The 24,587-nt window shown below is 36.4% G+C and overlaps 1 protein-coding gene across 1 annotated transcript in view; it reads left to right on the forward strand.

The window, feature by feature from the left end:
• WDR49 (WD repeat domain 49) overlaps positions 1-2,788 on the forward strand; it is a 133,533-nt gene extending 130,745 nt beyond the window's left edge. The window contains exon 19 of the mRNA XM_087872524.1: positions 524-2,788. The gene's annotated coding sequence lies outside the window, so the exon portion shown is untranslated. The remainder of the gene's footprint in view (positions 1-523) is intronic.
• Positions 2,789-24,587: the final 21,799 nt, after the last annotated feature.

A 24,587-nucleotide genomic window follows, 5' to 3' on the forward strand; every position in this document is an offset into this window, starting at 1 on the left:
TGACAAGCAAAGTCAATGGGAAAGCCTGATTCACTGAACAACCATACTAATTTAACAACTCCAGTGATTCACTGAACAACTGTGTCAAGAAAGGTCATAAAATGGAGCAAAACTCACTTAACTACTATCTCGCTTAGCAATATAAATTTTAGGCTCAATTTTGGTGTTAGGTTTAGGGCCACCTATAGATAAGTATACACAGAATTGTAACTGTTAATTGCTGTAATGATATATTATGCTTTGTTTCTTTTCTTTTTTTTCTGTTATCTTTTTGCATTTTTGAATACTTTCAATGCATAGTTTTACTATGTACTTGCATTATAATTATCTTTATCTTCATTTTCTGGGTTTTAAATGAAAATGGCAATTAGTATCACAACAAAAGTGCTGCCTCTTTGTAGGTATGTGTAACAGTGACACATGTACAAAAAAGAGACAGGGCTTTGATTGTGGTGCTCTGATTGCCACTTGATCAGTTTCAACCTTTTCCTTCTCTCCTGCCCCCTCTCCCACCCTGCTACAGATGCCGTTGGATAGACGATGATGCCTTCTTCAACAAAAAAGGATATGCTCCACCAAGAAATGTTAAAGAATGGGATTGAAGATGCTTAAATTAGAATGATCAGAGAATAATTCTTCTTTGAATGCATTTAACTTTCCAAGATCAGATGAACTGCACTGCTGAACTTATATCCAACAGAACTCCTGACAAACTGGATGACCGAATAACTAAAAGAAAACAAATGTCTTGTCATCATAAAGATGATCCATGGAACTGTAGACCCGTAAGGAACAGAATAACAAGAGTTTGAAGAGACCTGGAGGTCTAGTCCAACCCCCTGCTCAAGCAGGAGACCCTATACCATTTCAGATGAATGGCTGTCCAGTCTCTTTTTAAAAGCATCCAGTGATAGAGCACCCACAACTTCTGAAGGCAACCCTTCCACTGGTTGCCTTCTCATTATCAAAACATTTCTCTTTATTTCTAGGTTGCTTCTCTCCTTGATTAGTTTTCATCCATTGCTTCTTATCCTGCTTTCTGGTTCCCTCAGGAAGTGAGGGGAGCCGAATGTCAACTTGCAAAGCTTTCAAGTTGCCATGAGCAGGAGGGAGGGAGAACTGAAGTGAATTCCAAACATTCTTTCTGACCGCAATCAGAAGGAGGGCGTTAGGGTTCACAGCCAGCCAAAGTCGTTAATTGGAGAATGTGATTTATGACATGGCCAGAGAGGGGGGGAGAGACAGGGTCATAGGGGAACGTAAATCTACGCAGGGTCAGTCATAGCTGCATCCCAGTATTGCCGGAATGGTGCTCCTAATAAATGACTATATTTCCTTTGAAGTTTGGATCGTGGCTCATGAATTAATTAGGGCATCTTTCAGAAACTTGACACTGGTGCTTTGAAAAATAAATTGACCCCTTCTTTGTGACAACCCCTCAAATATTGGAACACTGCTATCATGTCACAGCTAGTCCTTCTTTTCACTAGACTAGACCTACCCAATTCCTGCAACTGTTCTTCATATATTTTAGCCTCCAGTCCCTAAACATCTTTGTTGCTGTTTTCTGCACTCTTTCCAGAGTCTCAACATCTTTTTGATATTGTGGGGACCAAAACTGGTTCAGGATTTCAAGTGTGGGCTTACCCAGGCCTTATAAAGTGGTACTAACACCTTCAAATCAGTCTGGTTGTGATTGCAGTACCTGGGATTACTGTGATTATTTGGCATGACTTCCTAATGGTTTCAATAAATCTCCCTTATCTGTAGTGCTGAGGTTGGTGAACTTGTCTAAGTGGTTCATTCCTGCCTGTTGGGTGAAACCTGATATCCACTTAATCTTATCTCAATTTTTTGATAAGGTAGCTTCATTGACTGATAAATAATGTTGCATCTAGGTTTTAACAAAAATAGACTGTGTGACGTTTTGATTAGCAAGATAATTAAATGTGTGCTGGTAGCCTGACAAGTGGATATATACTTGGCCTGAAATACCACACTCAAAAGAATGTCATCAATAATTTTTCATCAAAACGGAACTAGGTATTAAATTGGATGCCTCCAGCTTCTGTCTTGGGTTTTCTACTCTTCAATATTTTTATTAATGACTTGATTGAAATGGTGAAGTGACTGCTTAGTCAATAGAATAGCTATTTCAGAAGATAGCTGATATCCTATAAAACACAACTAAAAATTAGAAGTGAAAACTTACAGAAAAGGGTGGAAAGGAAAGAGTTTCTAAATTATAGGAAGGGACACCTCTCCTGCGCGAGCTGCATTGGCTTCCAGTGGTCTTCCGGGTGTGCTTCAAGGTATTGGTTCTCATCTTCAAAGTGCTCGATGGCTTAGGGCCCATTATTTACGAGACCACCTTCTGCCACCGATAACCTCCCACCGGCCAATACGCTCCCACAGAGAGGGCCTCCTCAGGGTGCCGTTGGTCAGGCAATGTCGGCTGGCGACCCCCTGGGGAAGAGCCTTCTTTGTGGGGGCACCTGCCCTCTGGAATTAGCTACCCCCAGGGATACGACTGATCCCGGACCTCCGTACTTTCTGTCGGGCTCTGAAGACTTTTTTATTTCAGCAAGCCGGGCTGGGTTAAAAATCTTTTAATTGTTGAAATTTATGGGTAAGGGATTTTAAATTGGGGGAATTTAATTTTGTTTTTATAGTATTTTAATGTTTATATTGTATGTTTTTTAATTTTGGCTGTTCACCGCCCCGAGTCCTTCGGGAGAGGGGGCGGTATAAAAATTTAATAAATAAATAAATAAACTATTCCACTCCATTCTGCTTTTTTGTCTTTTCCTCACTGGGTATGTTCAAACAGAAGTCAGACAGACATCTATCAAGGGATCCCTTAATTTGGCATCCTGCGCCAGGCGAGAGTTGAACAAAACATCTCTTTCCAACTTTAGGGTTTTAAAACTGGCAGAAAAGTGGGCTACATTCAATCCACAAAACACAGATTTCTCATAATAGTACAGAGAACAGTAACATGGGCCAGAAGTTTGACCTGATGTAAAATAGTTTCCTATGTTACTGATCTATAGTAGTACTAATAATTACATCATTAACATAGTTATATGCAAACTAGGACTCTTTTGTTCCTTTGTTCATCAATATTAATATTTATGTGTAGAAACACTAATAAGCTTCAAAGGAACCTTCTTTTTCCTGGAACTGAGTTTGAAAGAAGTTCAAGTAAATACTAAGGATTATTTAATGTACCTTTGTGTACTCATATAATTTTAGGGTTTGTGGATGCTCAGATGAGGTTCTAGCGTTGCTAATGTTATTACTGCATTGTAGATTATTGGAAATCCAAAGAGATCCTCATGTCTTTAGAAGTATTCAAGAATAAAAATAAGAATGTTTATTTTTTAAATGTTACTTATGACATTTTTTAAAAAAAATATAGGAATATTCAGAGCTGTGAACAATACGATATGCATTAAATCAGTGAATAAATCTTAGAAAGTCCAAAGTAAACAATGTATTTAAAAAAATCTAAGAAAATTACAAATATTTGCCAGAACATTTATGTTTATTATTAACATTGGAACTACTTTGTCTGGTTTTTAAAGTTTAATGGTGTAAGGTTTTCTGTATTTTTTTTTACTGCTATTTAGTGATCAACCATTAAGTCTTTGCACCTCATATATGTTAACTTTTATTAAATATAACTGTGAAGAAATGAAATTGCAAACTAATTTGAAATATCTGTTACATTTAAACACTAAAAATAATTGTTGCTTGAAATACATCTAGAGGGAAATTGAATATTAAGCAGTGGTGGGATTCAGCCAGTTCTTTCCGGTTCAGATGAACCGGTAGTGGCAACTGCGGGAGGCTCCGCCCACCCGCCCGGACATAATGTGCGAGGAAAGAGCATTTGTGGAAAGCCATGCACATGCACAGAAGAGGCACGTGCTAGCGCGTGTGCTCTCACATTTGCGAACTGGTAGGGAAGGTAAGTGAATCCCATCTCTGATATTAAGTATTGTACTATCCATAAAACAAAGTAAATCAAGAGTTTAAAAAGTCAGAATAACTTTAAATGATGATCAGAATACATTTCAGAGGCATTGTAATTCACTGTAAGCCTTGCAGAGTGACTTTGTAAGAATAGAATAGAATAGAATAGAATAGAATAGAATAGAATAGAATAGAATAGAATAGAATAGAATAGAATAGAATAGAATTTTTTATTGGCCAAGTGTGATTGGACACACAAGGAATTTGTCTTGGTGCATATGCTCTCAGTGTACATAAAAGAAAAGATATGTTCATCAAGAATCATAAGGTACAACACTTAATGATAGTCATAGGGTACAAATAAGCAATCAGGAAACAATATCAATATAAATCATAAGGCTTCAAGCAACAAAGTTACAGTCATACAGTCATAAGTGGGAGATGGGTGATGGGAACGATGAGAAGATTAATAGTAGTGCAGACTTAGTAAATAGTTTGACAGTGTTGAGGGAATTATTTGTTTAGCAGAGTGATGGCGTTGGGGAAAAAGCTGTTCTTGTGTCTAGTTGTTCTGCTGTGCATTGCTCTATAGCGTCATTTTGAGGGTAGGAGTTGAAACAGTTTATGTCCAGGATGCGAGGGGTCTGTAAATATTTTCACAGCCTTCTTTTTTGACTCATGCAGTATACAGGTCCTCAATGGAAGGCAGTTTGGTAGTAATTGTTTTTTTCTGCAGTTCTAATTATCCTCTGAAGTCTGTGTCTGTCTTGTTGGGTTGCAGAACCAAACCAGACACTTATAGAGGTGCAGATGACAGACTCAATAATTCCTCTGTAGAACTGGATCAGCAGCTACTTGGGCAGTTTGAGCTTTCTGAGTTGACTTTGTAAAGTGAGATGACCAGTGTATAAATTTAATAAATGAATACATAAAGACATCTTAGAAAAGAGGATTGTGAAATATACTTCTTGAATTTTGTCTGAGGGCATTGTGTAGGCTAGCAGATTTATGTTTGGAGACATGGTGATGAGTGCAGTTTTAAAATTGGAAGAAGAAAGATAAATAACTGTGCTACATTGATAACACTTTTCTGAGAGCTGAAAATGCAGAGGATTTGCAAGTTCTAGTAATAAAAATCAGAGAGCACAATGAAAAAAAAAGGGACTAAGATTAAATATAAAGAAGATCAAACTAATGGCAACAGATACAAGAGCCAGCCTTGGAACTGACAATGAAGATACTGAAGTGTAGGTAGCTTCTGCAATTTAGGATCAACTAACCAGAATAAAGAAACAAGCAGTTAAGAAACACACAACAAAATAGCACTTGATAGAGTAGTTATGAAGGCCTTGGAAAAGATACTTACATGATGTGTTGTATTTATGCATACAAAGATCAGTATTGTATAGGCAATGGTAGTTCCTATGAGATTCTATGCAAATAAAAGTTGGACTTTGAAGAAGCAAGATGGAACAGAATTGACACTTTTGAATTTTGGCTTTGGGGAATACTACTAGGAATTAAAATGGATCCAGAAAACAAAATGGATTATTGAATAACTTGAGCTAAAATCTTACTCAAGGCACAAATAACCAAGATCACATTATTCTAGTTTGGACATGTTATGAAAAGTCTCTGGAGAAAGCTCTAATTTTGGGGAAAATGGAAGGAAAGGGAAGAAGTGGCAACTAGCAGTGAAGTGGATGCATTTACAGTGATAATGAATGCATTGTTGGAATACCTGAAGGACCAAGCTAGGAGACAATCTACCTATGTGATTACTAATCAAAGCTTGATGGCACATAATCAATACATAAACAAGTTGGTAATTCATATGTCATTACCAGAGGGAATGTACATCACAAAGAAGGAGATAAGTGAGCATTTGTGCATAATTTGTGCTTCTGGATGCCCACCAAATGGTTAACATAAATATAAAACCTATTTTGAGTCTATTCTTTTCCAAGTAAACTTATTTTGTGATGAGTGTATGCGAGTTGACATAAGAAAGGAGAAGCCTTACCAAGCTTATTTGCCCTGCATCCAAGGTTCAATGGACTTGGAATTTGGATCCTTCCTTGGCCAGTTCATTGGTTCAGAGGGTAGGGTAGTCTCTCAGTATGCTTTTTTCATGAATATTTTTTTTTTAAAAAAGGAGTCTTAGAAACACAACTTTGTTTTTCCTCTAGAGAATTCTCCCAGGAAACCAAGTACAGTGTAAATCAATTTAGAGAAAATAAAACATCAGACAGCTTTAGATGCTTAGCTGGACTATTGATCTCCATAAGATGGAGAAGTAGGCACAGCTTTCTGCTAAAATAACCTGAGAGCTGATATGTGAGATTCTGCTAATTAGAAAAGAAATAGTAAAGTTTTGGTGATAAATTCACATTGCTTTTATAGAAGTGAATGATCATTACCCAAACTACATAACATCATCAGTGTTTATGACCTCATCATTAGTCTACAAGAAAACAACCAACCTCAAAGACCACCAAGGACCCCTCATTTCAACCCTGAGCTACAAATATTCTCCTTTGTTGTTATAGAAGTACTCATATAAGGATTTTTGGAATCTACATGGTGAAATTTTGGGATTAGGGCAATATCCTTATGTTCAACTAAGAAAGTTCCCAAACTTGGACAAAGCCTATCTCAGTTTACTTTTTCCTCTCTGGTTCTATTTCATTCCCTTTGACATTTACAATTACTATAGTGAGGAAATTCTGTTGGGATTTAGAATAGTGTTAATTGTTCTCAGTCAGTGGTGGAATTCAAATTTTTTTTACTAACAATTCTGTGGGCATGGCTTGGTGAGCGTGGTATGGCTTGGTGGGTATGGCAGTGGAAGGATACTGCCAAATCTCCATTCCCACCCCACTCCAGCGGAAGGATACTGCAAAATCTCCATTCCCATCCCATTCTGGGGCCAGACAGAGGTGGTATTTGCCGGTTCTCTGAATTACTCAAATTTCCGCTACCAGTTCTCCAGAACTTGTCAGAAACTGCTGAATTTCATCCCTGGTTATCAGTAACTATCTTTGTCCTCTGAATTAATTCTTGGGTGTCATAAATAAGGAAATGTATTTAAGAAATTCATATTTTCCATCATATTTGGGGGGGGGAGAATGTATTTTAAAGATGCATTAAATATGCACCTGAAGATATGAAGTATAAGGATGTTAAAAAGTCTGGGTTTCATGTAGGAATGCTGGTTAAGAGACCAGATTTGGCTACACACAAATTTGCACACATAGTTACATCTACACATATACTGTATATATTTGAGGGCAGACGCTGAAGCAAATCACCCCACTCCCCCCCCCCTTTTTTTGCTATGCGTTATGTAAATTAGCATTTTTGCTCTTTCTGTTTCTCCATTCAAAATCACTTAGTACATATAATGGGCTAGAATTTTATTCATATTTCTTTTGAATGACTCATCTAGGGACTATTAAAAAACCCTTTGTGACTGACTCTGATTTACTCTATGGCATAACATTTTATGCCCTGCTTCTTGGGGGAAGAAAAAACCTGTACAGCTTGGTTACTTTTTTTAAAAAAGAAATCTGCACCAGATTCAGAAGGCCTCATGGCCTCTGTTCATCCTCTGACAACAACACAAACACCAATTGTGATAAAATGCTCTTGGGCTTTCCAACATTTTTTGAGTCATTGTACAAAAGCAATCACCATGCATTTAGCTCTAGTTGAGTGTGAATTACTTGCTCTTTTATTTTTAGCTGTCACATCTGGCTGATCTTGCCTTTGCTTAGAAGCTAAGTATGGCTCAGCCTGATTAGTATTTGAATGGGAAATCTCCAGAGAATCCAAAGTCTGTAGACTAGACTGGGAAGTGTTTTGTTTTTTTTTTTAAATCTTGCATAAAAAACTTCTTGCATATTTCCATATTGTTAAGAAAGAATAAATGTTTCCATGTAGTCAACAGGGTTTTTGCTCAACTCAATATCAAACAAACCTCATTTGTTTGTGATTATAAAACAAGGATTAGGGGGAATTTAAAAAGCCCACCACCTTTATTTTAATAGGGATTATATTTATTTATTCCAAAACATTTTACTAGAGCTGGACCCAAATGGTTTCTCAACATTCTCTACCATATTTATAGGCAGGAAAATGGAACAGATAGTGTCTCTGACTTTTTCAGGAAGAGCAATTCATTATTAATAATGAGGATGGCATGGGAATGGAAAGAAAAAAAGAAAGAAGGAAAGGAAGATTTATCTCATGGTGTTTCCTATCGAAGCAGGGAAAGTCAAAGAGGAACCGTAGTGTGCCTGAAATAGGATATTTAGTGAGAAGTGAAACATTCATGCTAATACGTTGGCAAATTATGTTACTTGACAATAACTTGGCGGTACTTTGGACCACCATTCATGTGGGGATCACCGTTTTGCTGCTGCACGCTTTCGCCGACGACCCTTCTTGTCTGCCTGCTCTGCTGAGTTGTCAGCCCCGAGGCATGCCTCTAACTCCCCAGCTGCATGCTAGATTTTTTATTTTATTTTATTTTTATTTTATTTATTTATTTATTTTTATATGCTGCCCTTCTCCGGAGACTCAGGGCGGCTTACAATGCGTTAAGCAATAGCCTTGATACTTTTGCATATTTTATACAAAGTCAGTTTATTGCCCCCACAAACCGGGTCCTCATTTTACCCACCTTAGAAAGGATGGAAGGCTGAGTCGACCTTGAGCCTGGTGAGAATTGAACTCGCAGTAATTGCAGGCAGCTGGATGTTAAATGCTGCCTTAGTAGGAGGCATTAGCCTCCTACGCCACTCAGACTTCAGGGGCATGCACTGAAGCAGTTTCTCACCATCCATCACTTTAAGGAAAGACGGAGCAGTGTGGAACTGGAGCGGCTTGCAATGGATTGGGGAGGGAGAGAGGATATGGGTTAATTGGATAATTGAGTGATTGCACTAGGGTGGAGCTGTATGCTGCTTAAAGGGTGATGGGGAGCATGGAGCGTAAACTCCAACAAAGATTCCTTTCTGTAACATTTTAAGGCGGTCAGTTAGTACCGATATCAGGATAAACAAACTTGGTTACTGCTTTTGCGTGCTGAGGGGTTTTTTCCCCATACTTTATGGAACCTGACACCTCACCTGGTGATTCAGATGGACTCCTGCTTTCTCTTAAAATATTGACAGGTCCTCCAGCAATCTTACAGTAGCTGGTATATGTATGCTATGTTCCTAGGAAGGTATTGGTGTCTCTGGGGTACTCATTTGGGTATTTTGCTCTTTCTTTAAAACAACTTTGTCTGCTATATCTAATAAATAATACATTGTATATAATCTGAACTCGAATGCATTGATCCTACATCCTGTTATAATACCTTACAATTCTTTTTACAATATCTTTGTATCGGTTTCACAAATGGAAAATTGCTGACTCAGATTTTCCAGCTTTCTTGACCATTTTTGTTAAGCAAACTAAATGAAGTATTAAGGATAGATGAATCTTGGAATGAATTTTCGAATCCTTTCTGATTTGTTTTCTTTTATGTGCATTTATATAGTTTTGGCATGCCTCTACACACTTATTTTGCTTCACCTCAAAATAGGTTTCATCAGGGTTTGAAGTTATCTTCATGCTAGATGGGTCTCCATCATTTCTAAGAAGTTGCTCAGATAAATGAATTCATAATCACTGATTTCTTCATAATCAGTTGTTGATATCTCGTTTTTTGTAATCAAACTTTGGTAACTTGACCATTAAGCCCCTTAAACCTCCGTAAATGTGTATTTCTAGAACGCACTTAGGACACACTAGATTTATCTCCCTACATGTTCAAACTAGTTTATCCTAACCTTGTTTGTTTGGAGTTGGTTTTTTGTTTTTTTTAAGGTGGGTAGTTTAGACAGTTGTGCAAATACTGAGTTTGGGGTTTAATGCATTCGGTGTACCCAAAATAAGGTTTATTTCTATTATTAGATTAAGAATATTTTACAAATGTAAACCATGATAAACTTTTATTTTATCATAACAGGAACAAGCAGTTGAGAGCCTTAGGCATTTTACATGCTACCATTTTACATGCCATTACATGCCATTGGCATGTCTGCAAGCCATATCTGAAATCAAACCCTTATTTTAATTAATTGTAATGATTCCTTGCTGCATTCAGGCAACACACTTAATCGGGATATTAAATTTTTCTATGTTCATATCATACATTAGACCACAAATTAACCAAACAAGATGAGATGACATAGCTTATTTTGCCACTAAGTATTAACCAAGCTTAACATGTTGTGCAAATTAATTTGCCAGGTTTTTATTTGGCCTGTTAAATGTATTTTGTGAATACAGCCATTTTGTCTGCACTCAAAGAACAGTGGTTACTCTTATCTATCATAAATCAATTATCTATATAATTTCATTTGATTTTCTACAGTGAGATTTTGCACAGTGGTGATAAAAGCAACCAACCAATTAAAAATAATATTTTAATCAACCAGCAGAGGCAAAGAACATGGGAAGCTTTCAAAACTGAATTAGAAAAGTTGGCAAGTGCACATTTTGTCTTATAATAGAATATAACTCCAATCCTTTAAATTTATTATAGATTAAAGATTCCTTTGCTGTAGAATGAAAATTATGCTGAACATTTGATCGACCAGCATGTTAATAAGAAGGATGTCAACACAGCAGGTTATGTTAATCTGCCATATACTTGTGTCTTGTTTATGTATTGAGAAAACATGCCTAAACCCTTTGACTAAAACTCAACAACTTGTCTTTATATATAAAAAAAACCCAATAAAATTATTATGCATTTCTCCCATGTAATAAATATTTAACAATTCTGAAAATATAAGGGATAAAAGAGTGCAAACTTACTCTGTAATCTTAACTAGATACCATATCTGAATGCAAAGATCACAACTGTATAGAGGATTGCAAGATTATGTACACAAAAGCCACAAATTATATTACTGAATTTCACCATGAACTCCTTCTATTCTTAATTCCATACATTCTGGTGAAATTTAACCACAATTACCTATTTTTTAAATACATCAAAATCAGAAGAGTGTATATAACCGCACAGAACCCACATCGCCAAATGCTTGACTACTGCTTATATATGAATGAATTCAGATTTTTAACCTAAGGCATTTTCAGACACACTTCTAGGATTCTAAATGCTGGGAGTTGCAGACACAATTTATTCCTTAAGAGTGGGAAAGATATGTGTGATTTCCAAATTTCCTATGCTTAAGGACAAAATCTATCTTGATCTTGATATGGAAATGTAAAGGGGAAGAAGCTCTGGAAGATTATGAGGACTTTATGGAGGTTTCCTATGATCAGGTCATAATAAACTGAGATTAGTTCAGATGGGTAATGACCAGCACCTGGAATCAAAGGAAAGAGATGATCTTATCCAATGGTGGGATGCTGCCAGTTTAATAACCAGTTTGGTAATTCGCTGCGGGCGCAGTTTTGTAAATACTAACCTTCTGTGTTACCACTTGGGAGTAACACAGCTGAGTTGCGGCAATCCGCTCTGCCATGCCAATCAGATGAGAAGATAAAGGTAAGTAAAGGGCAGGGGTGGGCGGGCAGGCCGACCTGATAGTCAGAGAAAACCGATTCGTTCCCAGTTGATTGTCAGAGCTATCGGTTCTCCCGAACCAGTCCGAACTGGTAGAATCCCACCCCTGATCTTATCTCTATCAGCACTTGCAATATTTTTCCATATCTCTCTGTACTTATTTTTCTGAAAGCTGGTACTTTGTTCCCCCACAAACAAACTTTGTTACAAACAAACAATCACAAGGGTATAAAATACCCTTGTAAAATGCACACAACTCAGATCTATCCATGGACAAGGATGAGAATATATTTGGATGCTTGGTAACTAGTTTGCATTTACAACCAGTTGCAGCATCCTGTGGTCATGGGACCACTATTTATCAGCTTTTTACCATTTTCTGATTTTGTTTAGTTAACCTAGAGCACTTTGTCCTGAAGATGAATTGATGCATTCTATCAACCTTTCAATAAAAATAGTTACTAGGGCTAAATTTTAGTTCAAGAAAGTTCTGAAGACTGTAGCTCAGGGGTGTCAAACTCAAGGCCTGGGAGCCAAAGCCGGCCCATGGGGTGCTTAGATCTAGCCTGCGGGGCTGCCCTGGAAACAGCGAAGGACCAGCCCACAGTGCCTCTGCCGGTGAAAATGGAGCTTGTGAGAGCCGTGCACGGCTCTCCCGAACTATGTTTTTGCTGGCAGAGGGTTGCAGGAGGCCTTTGCACCCCAAAATGGAGCTCAGGAGCCTATTTTTACTGGCAGAGCACTTGGGCCACCACAGGCGCCCCCGACACAAGTGATATCATGCTGGCCATGCCAACCCTGGCCTCACCCACCCCAGCCTCTCGAGGCCAAACACAAAACGCTTGATGTGGCCCTCAATGAAATGGAATTTGAAAGCCCTGCTCTAGATGATACAGTGTTCTGACCTAGGCTTCCTTAGAAATTAAACAGCATAAACATAGTCCCGGCAAACCTCTTTAATTCTTACCGCTGTAAATTACTTTCATTTACAGTCTGCAAGGCTTGATAAACAGTCTTTCAGAGGAAGGTTATCAATACCCACCTATCTCACGTGGAACACTGCCAAAGAGCTAATTTACAGATGCAGGGTAAGACCAAACTTGGCACAGAATCATAAACAGAAGTTTCAAATCTGAATCGGCCAGATGAACTAATTGCTTCCTGCAAAAGCTCACGTCCTGTTTGCTTCTCTTTTATGTCTTATGGGAAGGGCCAATCATCTCCAAGCCTTACTCCCAAGTCGACCCTGTTTCCTTAATTGTTCCTGTCTCCTGGCAGCTCTGTGCATGCGCACACTGGGAATAGGCTCCCGCTGTTCTTCTGCCTCACTGATGTCAGACTCTGGAGACTCCGGAGGCAACAAAGAACTACCAGATGGCCTTGGCCCCCTCTCTCCCTCTGACTCAGAGCCATTGTCCAGATTCCAAGACTGGCCCAAGTTCCTTCCCAACCTCCTCACTGTCCGAATCTGCTGCCAGCTCTGCTGGCCATGATGGGCCACAACATACAGTAACTAGATTCCTAATAATCCTGTTTCTGGCTATTACAACATGTTCTGCTGCTAAAGGCATTCAGTGTTCACCAATTCACTAGTGGAATTTTAAACAACAAAGTCAATTACTTACCATCCCCATATCCACTTGGAGAGGAATTCATATTTCAATAAACATCCCAAATTAATAATAACAAATTAGAAAATACTTTATAGCTCAATTCTGGGCCATTTAAAATCCTTTACATTCAACTAAAATGCTTAGAACGATCTACCAATAGAGCCTGTGATTACTAAAGAAAACATGGTTTATCTATCAAGGCCACTCTTAAACAATGCAGTTTTTCAGATAGCCACCTGTTCTATATCTGCTTCATTAATCAACTGGTTTTCCGTGATAAATGTTGCTTTTCAAATACCCTTGACTTTCTACTGGTCCCCTTCAGTACACAATAATATGTGTTGGATGCACAGACTGACTGAACAAAGGACTCTCTTTTTGGTGTGTGTGTGTGTGTGTGTGTGTGTGTGTGTGTGTGTGTGTGTGTGTGTGTCTTTTTAAGGTCTTACTTGTGCTGTGCTGATGACATTACTCTGATAGATGAAAATAAAAATGGTTTGGAAGCTCTACTAATGAAAGTCAAGAAGCACAGAATTAAGGTTAAATAGAAAGAAGACCAAATTAATGATAACAGCTAAAGCAACAAGCTTTAGAACTGACAATGAAGATATTAGAAATTGTGGATAGCTTCTGCCTTTTAGGATTGATTCTCAACTGAAAGGATTTAGAAGTAAAGAAATACACAGACTAGCATTTGATAAAGTAGCAATGAAATATTTGGAAAAAATATTCAGATACCATGATGTATCTATACCTATAGAGTTTAGAATGATACAGGCAATGTTTTTTTTATGGTACTCTATAGAAATGAAAGTTGGATTTTGAAGAAGTTGAATTAATGTTAACTATTAACACTTTGAACTTCAAATAGGAAAAGACTCTTGAGAATATCAAGGACAACTAAAAAAACAAACAAACAAATGGACAGACCCAAAGTTCTTATATTTGAGACACATTTTTCTAAATTTTTCTATCCAGAGCCTGGATAGCTCTGCAGACTAAGCACTGTAATTTAACACAGCTGTCTGCAATTAAAGTAAGTTCGAATCTTGCCAGGCTCAAGGTTGACTCAGCCTTCCATCCTTTCTAAGGTAGGTAAATTGAGGACCCAGTTTGTGGGGGCAATAAGCTGACTTTGTATAAAATATACAAAAGTATGAAGGCTATTGCTTAATGCACTGTAAGCCACCCTGAGTCTCCGGAGAAGGGCGGCATATAAATCAAATTTTAAAAAAATAAAATTGCAGCTCACTTGAGTAGTCTATAATTATGATAGAAAGATGAAGGAAATACCAGCACAAGATGAATGAATTTAGTTACAGTAATTATAGGTGTATTGTTGGAAGACTTGAATTCCCTGGCTGGAGATAGATCATAATGGGGAAAGTCTATTCATGAAATTATTAGGAGTTGACAATTACCTGATGTCACATAATCAATCAATCAATCAATCAGTGTTAAAGAAGCTAATGGAAAAAATATGGCAACAAACTAGCTTGTAATCCAAAAGTATTGACTTTCCAGTCTGCATATTCATAGTTTTTAAAAAATTGTTCTTTATATGAAAAGTCATTACTAATCCTGAAGAGTTTACAAGAGTCATTTCTAAATAACTGACAATTTTTTTTCAAATATCCCATGTCCATTGCGACAAGATGGGCAGCCAACAAATTTAATAAATAGAAAACTAAAAATAATGGGACTCAAATAGAGGCAATTCTTAAGGGTTGAATAAATAACTTCAATAGATAAATTAATGTTCCTGGTATGCTGGAGCTAAGCTGACCTAGGGGCTTTTTAATAATATGAACAGGATCTCATATTTGTCATCTATCATGTCCTCTAATGAGAGTTCATTTAATATTTTTCTTCATTTTTTTTGTCCATTAAAGTCAGTTCCCAATAAACTTAAATATGTAGGAAAATTCAAAGAACCGAAGTAACTTTGGAGATCATATTTTAATTAAATTGTTCTATAAATAGAAAACCTCAATTGGTATAATTACTGAAACATATTTTGAATGTGGGAAATTAAAATAGGTTGAGGGTGTATTAAACAAAATAAATATCATTGCTGGTCTTGATTGCATATATTAGGACATGATTATGTCAACATTAACACTGCTTAGAAGTTATGAATTTGCCCTTTTGAGGAGGTCACTAATTTATGGGTACAATAAAGATATGGTTTTATTCAGTGGTGGGATTCAGCCAGTTCGTACCACTTCGGGAGAACTGATTATTAACTTTCTGAGCAGTTTGGCAAACTGGTTGTTGGAAGAAATTATTAGGGCAGAGAACTGGTTGTTAAATTACTTGAATCCCATCACTGGTTTTATTGGAAGTCAGTATTGGCTGTGGTCAGGAAACATAATACAATAAAAACACCAATATAAATGCATTAAAATTAACAAGAATTAGATAAAACTAGGAACCAAGTACATGAACAATAAGGGAGTCTCTATAAATGTCTCTAGGAAACTTATGAGGTAGATAAATCATTACTTCTGCTGTTTTTCCTAGTTATTGCAATTGAGTACAGTCATGAAACAATTAAGAACAATTTTAACATAAATATAGTGGTCATTAATGTCTTAACTGGTGATATTGAATGAAGGAATTTTGTTGTTTTTAATATCTTACAAGAAATACATGTCCGGATTCAAACAGAACATTGTTCTAATTTAATTTAATTAACATTGGAACTCGCACTGCATATCGGACATTCATACAATTGAGCGTGTCCAGAAATATTTCAAAAGAAGAATCCTCCACTCCTCTGCTCGTAACAAAATACCTTATGCCACCAGATTTGAAATGCTGGGTTTAGAAAATTTAGAACTACACCCCCTTCAGTATGACCTAAGCATAGTTCATAAAATCATCTGCTACAATGTCCTACCTGTCAATGACTACTTCAGCTTCAACCACAACAATACACGAACACACAATAGATACGAACTTAAAGTGAACCGCTCCAAATTCGATTGCAGAAAATATGACTTCAGCAACAGAATTGTTAATGCCTGGAATGCACTACTAGACTCTGTGGTCTCATCCCACAACCCCCAAAATTTTAACCTAAAACTGTCTACTGTTGACCTCACCCCATTCCTAAGAGGTCTGTAAAGGGCGTGCATAAGAGCACCACCATGCCTACCGTCCCTGTCCTAATGTTCCCTTTAATTGTATGCATTTTATGTATTCAATTCATGCTTATACTTATATATATTATCTAATATGTACTTGACAAAATAAATAAATAAAATAAATAAAATAAAATAAATAAAATAGATGGTGAAAATTTATTGTTGGTTTACTGGAAACTGTTTGGCTAATGATTCAGCACATCACCTAAAAATAAATCTTCATTGTGCATAATTTTGTAGATCTTCATCATGTCCTTTCATAGTTATCTTACTCAGCTAGCAAACCCCTACTTTTGCCTTTTTGTATAAACTGGAATTTTTTTTCCAGTCCCTGAGAATTCTGCTTGCCCTTTATTGCCCTTTTCCTAAGTCTTTTTTTTAACAGGAACTAGAATTTTAGGTGCTGGAAACCTATATTTATTCCATGTTCTATTGCTTTATAGATTTGTTCAAAGGCATTGGTCTATGACTTTGTCCATCTCTTTTCTAATGGTCTTTAACATTGAATTTGTCTTTTTTGTTGTTGCATTCTAAATCAATATTTTTATTGCTCCATATGCAATGACCATAGCACTACTTTTCTATTCAGTCTTGCCAGCTGGATATATAATAAAATATCTTTGAGTCAACCTTGACTCTAGATGACTTTATAAATATGTCTACTTAGAGTTCTTGGCACCATATAGAAATATTTGTCATTACCTTTTTCCAGGATACTTTTATGACTTCCTCGTCCTGTCTGAAGGTCTGGGATTTCTGGTGATGTAACATTTCTTAGCTTTTGGAAATTGACCAAGGTTGGTTAGATGCTACCATCTAAATTGGCAACAAAGTATGCTCTACAGTAGTGGCCAAAATGGTGGAAATCTTTTGGGAAAAGTGTATTTTTGAGGTTTGATGGCTAATAACACCACTTTTTTGGGGGGGGGGGGAGTTTCAAGATAATCATATTCCACTGCTGGAATGGCCTGGGAATAGCCCAGACCTTAACCTAATTGAAAATCTATGGAGCTGACTAAAGAAACTTGTTAGTCAGAAGCGACCCATCAATAAAACCCAGTTAATAGAAGCAATAATTCGATCTTGGTTTCACATTATAACAGCTGCAGAACTAAAAGACTTGGTTCACTCCATGGGAAGACATTGTAAGGCCATAATTCATGCTAAAGGTTACCCAACTAAATATTAACTGATGTGATAATTTTTGTATATCTCATTTTTTCTATATATTTCACTTTTCTTCTGTAACTGCTATTCTAATTGCAAATCCTTCATAAAAGTTACTGCATTACATTCTTGATTAAATAATCTTTCCATTGATGTATAATTTTATGGTACTACTTTAAAAAAATGGTGTTATTAGCTAGTTTTAGAAAATACACTTTTCCCAAAAGGTTTCCACAATTTTGGCCACTACTGTAAGTTAGAATTTTTTTCCAGGGTATATTAATTTGGAGGCATGTGATCTGTCATTGCTAGAAGAGTACAATAGAATCTGAAGTCAAAATAATTAGGTGGAAGATACATACTGTGTTGGAAATGTTAGAACTGATGCAACTTTCCCTAGTAGTTTGTATAAATTCAACACTGCACTTATTATATCTTGGTTAGTTTTAGAGAAAAAAAAAAGAAACAAGACAGTAAAAACAAGAAATAAAAACAACAATAACAACAACAACGATGTTAAAAGATTTATTAAGAAAGAAACAAAAACAACTCATAAGGTGTTATAGTTATTCGCCATATTAGTGTTAATGAAGAAAGTTGAGACATCTAGAGATATAGAATCAAGCCAAAAATGAAGAAGAATATGTCCTCTATAAGTAATGCAGCGAGTTGCATCTAGAGCAACTATCATGATCTATGTGTGACAATGAGGTAAGATTATTTGGGACATTAATTCAAGCAAGTATTTCAAAACTCTTTGGGTAGAAAGAATTGCTATTGAGAGAATTAATGCAATTGAACTTTTATGCAGTATGATGATGAATTATTGGAAAGGTCACTTTATAATGCAGCAGTGCCAAGTACCTGCTGAATAATTGTCATGAAGACATCATGAAGACAGTTTTATTGCCTAGTTTTTTCATTTCCATTTTTTGGGGATTTATCTATTAAGAAGGCATACCTCAACCCAATACCTTTCAATATCACATACTTTATAGTGGATTTGTTCCAAGTTGTTTCCATATCTTTTAAAAAAAAATGTGAAAATGTTATCTTTCAGCTCTTGGTTCTTGCTATATCTAGGAGCAAATAGAAAGCATAACATAAGATCTGAGAAAGTTTGGATTTTCATGGAAATGACAATGAATATTCTTGGACTTTATTGTTAGCTACTAATTTAAAATATCGGTATTTTAAAAATAATTGCATGCAAAGAAGTCCACAACAATATTGATGCCACAAATACAATTTAAAAGGGTTTGGGAAATTTGGAACAAGAATTAAAATACATGAAAATAGCATTAAAAATAGTAATATCTAATAGTGCAGTTCAATGAATAATCCCAATTAATTTAATGATGTTCACTCTGAAGGTTAAATCCTGCTGTGAATTCTGGAAATTGCTATTTCAACGTATGTGAAGTTGAGGAAGAATGATATATAGCAATGCAGTCTCCAAGGTAAATACTGTTGAGTGCTTTTCTGATGAATCTTGCATCAGATTGCACAATAATTATTCACTAACACTCTTCAGATGTAATTCAATGCATTCTAATCCAGGAATATATCTCAAGGAAGACACTGGGGATTAATTAATAACTACCTTCGGAAATCTAGCTACTATGAGAAAAGAAAAGGCAAAAGGCCCATAATTAAGTTGAGATCACAGAAAATGTGTCCTCTCCACCTATTACCTATCTTATTTTAAAAAATGTGGTGAGATCAATTTGGAGATCTTAAATAGAATGCTTATATATTGGATTTTGTGGATAGAAAGCACAACAATTGTTCTGATAAACATTCTTCAAATCTTTAAAAAACAATGACTCTTTAAACAGTCTTAAAACAAAGAAGCATATAAGATTGGTTTCATGTTGAGAGTCCTCCACTCCTCTGCTCACAATAGAATCCCTTATGCCACTAGGCTCGAAATTTTGGGTTTGGACAACCTAGAACTATACCAACTACAGTCTGATCTAAGCGTAGTACACAAAATTGTCTGCTACAACGTCCTACCTGTCAATGACTACTTCAGCTTCAACCGCAATAATACATGGGCAAACAATAGATACAAACTCAAGGTAAACCTCTCCAAACTCGATTGCAGAAAATACGACTTCAGCAACGGAGTGGTCAATGCCGGGAATGCACTACCTGACTCTATTGTTACATCCTCAAACCCCCAAAACTTTAACTTTAAACTGTCTACTGTGGACCTCACCCCATTCCTAAGAAGTCTGTAAGTAAGTAAGTAAGTAAGCTTTTATTGCGGTCAGAGACCAAATTAAAATAGACAAAGAAAGCGAGCATATTTTACAAATATGGATAGATCATTGGACAGTTCACCATCTACTGCCTCAAATACAATCTGTACTGTCAATACTAGTGATTCTCTGCCATCGGGCTTACCCATCTCTTTTCCCGTTTTTTTCCAGCCACGACTGCAGCAAAATTTTTTGCCACCTTTAAAGTTATATTGGGGTCTGCGTCCTGGAGTAGGAAATAAAGGCTGAACATATCAGGTGAATCAGGGAATCTCTGGGAAATAGGAGAAATGAGTCTTGATCTTATATCCCAGTAGTGGGGACATACGAATGTAATATGGAACAGGGATTCCGGGGATCGGCCGTCACATGTACAATGGATGGATTTTACTCCCCCCCCAAAAAGCCTACTGTCGAGGACATTCGAGGGGATCACATTAAATCGTGCCTTCATAAATGCGAGTCTGTGTTTGATAGAGTGTAACGCAGAGAGGTAAGGCGGAGGGTGAAGAAGTCTGTAACGGGGCGTGCATAAGCGCACCACCGTGCCTTCTGTCTCTGTCCTACTGTCCCCATTTATTCATACTCATTTCCTGTCTTCATGTCCATGTTTATACTTATACCTGTGTTTCTCGTATATGTTGGACAAACTAAATAAATAAATAAAATAAAAATGTGTGTGACCTCCAACAAAATGTTATAGTACGTATTGGCTTTTTTGTTCAATTTTCTTACCTGTTTATTTCATTCTATTGGGGCTACCAGATTTCATCAGTAACAATCCAAACAATCACTAGATAGCAGCTAGGAGAAACAGAATAAACCAACCCCTTGCTGGCTTCTAATCTTTGAACTTTGTAGTTCAGATCTGGTAGTCCTATCACAGTCAGACAGCATTGTGTGCAGCAATGTGTGTAATCATTGGTTGCTTTGTGGATCCTACCCTTCAGTATTTTCCTCTAAAATTTCCTCTTTTAGTACTGAAAATGCTGAGATTTTTTTCACCTTTTAATGGTTCTACTTTAGAGACTGAATTTGCATATCACACTGATATAGAATATGCTTTAAAAGTTACGTTGGTTGAGTTTAGTAACTGCACTAGGTCAGAACTGAAGGAATTGTACCATAGCTCAGAATGGGCAGATCCAGCCACTGAACTTCCTTTCACTTTCCCATTAGTTATTTCAAATACCAATGATTCTGCAAGAATCTTTTAGTTATCACAAGTTTATAGAAGGGTTTTTTTTTTAAACCTAAGAATGATATGCATAATAAGGAACCCAGCCCATTTTTTTTGGTTGGTTGGAAACATGATTGCTTGGTTTCATTTGAGAAAAAGCACTGGAAAAAAAAAGAAAGAAAAGAAAAGAAAATTAATGTGGCCTTCTATGCAGCTAAAACTGGCGATAATTGAAGGCTGCTTTCAACTGCAAGCTCGAAGAAAATGTATTAAGTTGATATAATTGATTGTTTTTCATACGCAATCTGAACAAAATGCAATTTACAAATCAAGCCAAGTGTGCAGAGAACACATTTGACATCACTTACTGTATAGACTATGCTCTATTGAAATATTTGCTGTTTCAAAACCAAAACCCCAAACCCCAAAACCCCTTTGACTTCCAAGCAATGAGAACAAATCCAAAAGACAGATGAAGATATTTATAGTGCATTAGTAGACCGTTTGCAAATGATTTAAATCTATTCATTCAAGGAGATGATTGCCTACTATTTCAGTACAGTTCAATTTTGTCCTCCGCTTTAGAAAATTCATTTGAGGAGAGACCCTCTTGCCTCTAAATTTCACCAGATGTCTCGCTGTCAGTCACAGACATAAAAGAAGCTTTTCAGATATCTGTGTAGTGCATGTAATTATGGGCTCTTGTGATGATGTCGTAATTGGTTCAATGTTGTTGCAGTTTTTCTATTAAAAAGAATGTCATTCCTATAGATTTAAAGAGAAAACAAGGGCAAGAGATTGCTGGATGTTGAACGAAGCAGCCCTGCATAGTAACTGCAAATCTTGATTGATAGGATGATTCATTCTTCCTTTGTTACTAAGCTAAGGACGTCCCTGAGAATTCTGGTTTAAAGATGAAAATCTTAAGAGGACACAGACATCCCTGAAAAATCATAGTAGTGATAATTCCAAGAGTTGATTTTCCTGATGTCCGATATTATAAATCAAGATTTTTCAAACTAAGGTTCCACAAAAATTTGATAGGATTCTATGAAATCTATAAAGGAAATTTTTTTCACTTGAACACAGTCAATATTCTATTACTAGAGTTTCACCTCTTAGACAAGATTGCAAGGAATTAATTTTTAATGAACAGATTCTGTAGTTCAAAAAGCCTGTTGTAGACAACCAGAGTGCTGGTCCTATTGTTCAGTTCCTGTTTGTCCATAAATCTGGCTTACTGAAAACCCTACCTTGACTTTGGACTCCTCTGGATAGGTGTTTGTGTATGACATTCAGCTTAGTGAATTGTACCTCATTGGCAATTCATTGGCAATTGTACCTTTGAAATCAGTTCTATTTACTTGCTGTTAACTCTTTGGTTGCATGTAACAGTCTAATCCAACAAGATTTCACAATTACAGTATTGCCTGCTTTAGACCATTAAACAGAACACTGTGTATGCTATTAGCAAACAATAATGGAGTCGGATTTTCTTTTCTTATTAGCACTTTCCCACCCCTGGAAGTGTTCATGTGCACAGTTCCTACATATAATGAAACATTTTCAAAATTGGTATTCTTTGTAAACCTGATAAAGCTCTAGAAATGACCCAAGGCCATTTCTCATACTAATGAACTTTCCAACCATAAACTATAAGGTACTTTTCCAATGTTAAATGCCTAGTTTATTTTTCTGATTTATTTTCCCACTTTCCTGTTTTTTGCTCGGAATTTCTTTGTCTTTCTTTCTCATTCTTATTCCTATATGCTTTCATTTGCTCCTTCAAATGCATTTAATAAGGCTTCTGAACCGAATACTAGGTTGTTCACTTTTTTTAATGGCCAATGAAACAGCAAAACTAGATATTCTCCATCAGGTTCTTATGGATAAGAAGCATTTCTCTGCTCTTTCTGACCAGGTTGAGACAAAATTGCACAAAATCTTTCAATTGGGTAGGATCTGGGCTAATGAAAGGGTTTCTGACATCTTTCAATGATTTAAGAAATAGTAAGAGTATATTCAAAAGGGACGTGGTGGCTCAGTGGCTAAGATGCTGAGCTTGTCAACCAAAGGTCGGCAGTTCAGCGGTTTGAATCCTTAGCACTGTGTAACAGGGTGAGCTCCCGTTACTTGTCCCAGCTTCTGCAAAAATGCAAGTAGAAAAATAGGGACCATATTTGGTGGGAAGGTAACAGCGTTCCATGCACCTTTGGGGGTTTAGTCATGCCGGCCACATGACCACGGAGACATCTTCAAACAGCGCTGGCTCTTTGGCTTTGAAACAGAGATGAGCACCACCCCCTTAGATTATTTATTAGAATGATATATACAAAGAAAGTCAAGAGGAGTGGCAGAGGAATTATAACATCTTTTGGAACCACATTCAGTGGTTTTCAAGAAAAGAACATATGGCATGCCATCATGGCAGTCTTTTTTTTTTTTTTTTTTTTATTGAAAAGGTTTTCAAATACAAATTTTTCCCCCTTTTCCCCCCCCCTCCCCCCCTCCCTAACCCCCCCTCCCCACCCTTCCCCCCCTGTGACTTCTTCGTAACAAAAAAAACCCTAATTCATAACAGATTACTTACTCCCTCCTCAAAATACTGACCTTTACTTACTAAAAGTATTATAAATCCCCCTTTATCCATACATTTCAGAAAAGAAGAAGAGAAAAAAAAAAAAAAAAAAAAAACCAAACACATTATACTATAACTATTATAAAATAACTCTAATTTAGCATAATAGTGTTTTATATCTATGCATTATTGCAACAATTCAAAACCACCTTCCACTTTAAAACTATACAATAAGTCCTACTTTAATAACATTTCAAAGCGGGCTCCCCATAAAATCTAATTTAACATTTATTCCACTCTATCCATTTCCTCCACTCCCCTAAATGTATCACTTAAAAATCCCTTTTCTTAAACTAATCAGTCTGTAGCTAGCTTATTCACCCACTGTCTTACAAATTTACCATACACAACAATTCTTGATATCTTTAATTCACTGCCCACACTACTTGAAAATATATATATATATATATTCCATTGTATCTAAATAAAAAAAGAAAAGACAATAACTTTAAATTTATAGTCCATATAATATCTTCTTGAAGTCTTTCCACTGGATTGTTAAAACCAACATCCATAATAGGGTGACATAGCTTGCGGATGCAACAGTTTATTCAAGGTCTCCAATCATATCTGCCCCCATCAGTAGTAAACATCTTCTTATATATATAAAAGTAAAAACAACCACCCGAGTGACATTATAATTGTATTCCATATAATGATAATTGTGGGTTTCATCAGGATTATTAATTTCCATCATCGTATTGGGTAACAACCCGATCTTCTGCATGTCCCAATGTGATTCTCTTGCCTTATAATTCAAGATAATTATAATATATTTATCAACACAAAAAGAAGTTTCAAAGTAGATAATTCAAAACCATCAATTTGAGGCTCTTTCCATGTCCCAAAATTACGGCAATGCAGAGATCTGCCACTATCCTCAGGATGATATTGACCAATATGTCGCCTCCTCTATGTTTTCACATAATCATTCATATTTTAAAATCACTGGCTTCACTGTTGCTTGGGTTAGAAATTTCTATTTTTGTACAACCTATTTCTTTTTT

Source organism: Pantherophis guttatus, chromosome 6 (genome assembly GCF_059756535.1).
Source record: "Pantherophis guttatus breed Tessera chromosome 6, ASM5975653v1, whole genome shotgun sequence".
NCBI classification, from domain to species: Eukaryota; Metazoa; Chordata; class Lepidosauria; order Squamata; family Colubridae; genus Pantherophis; species Pantherophis guttatus.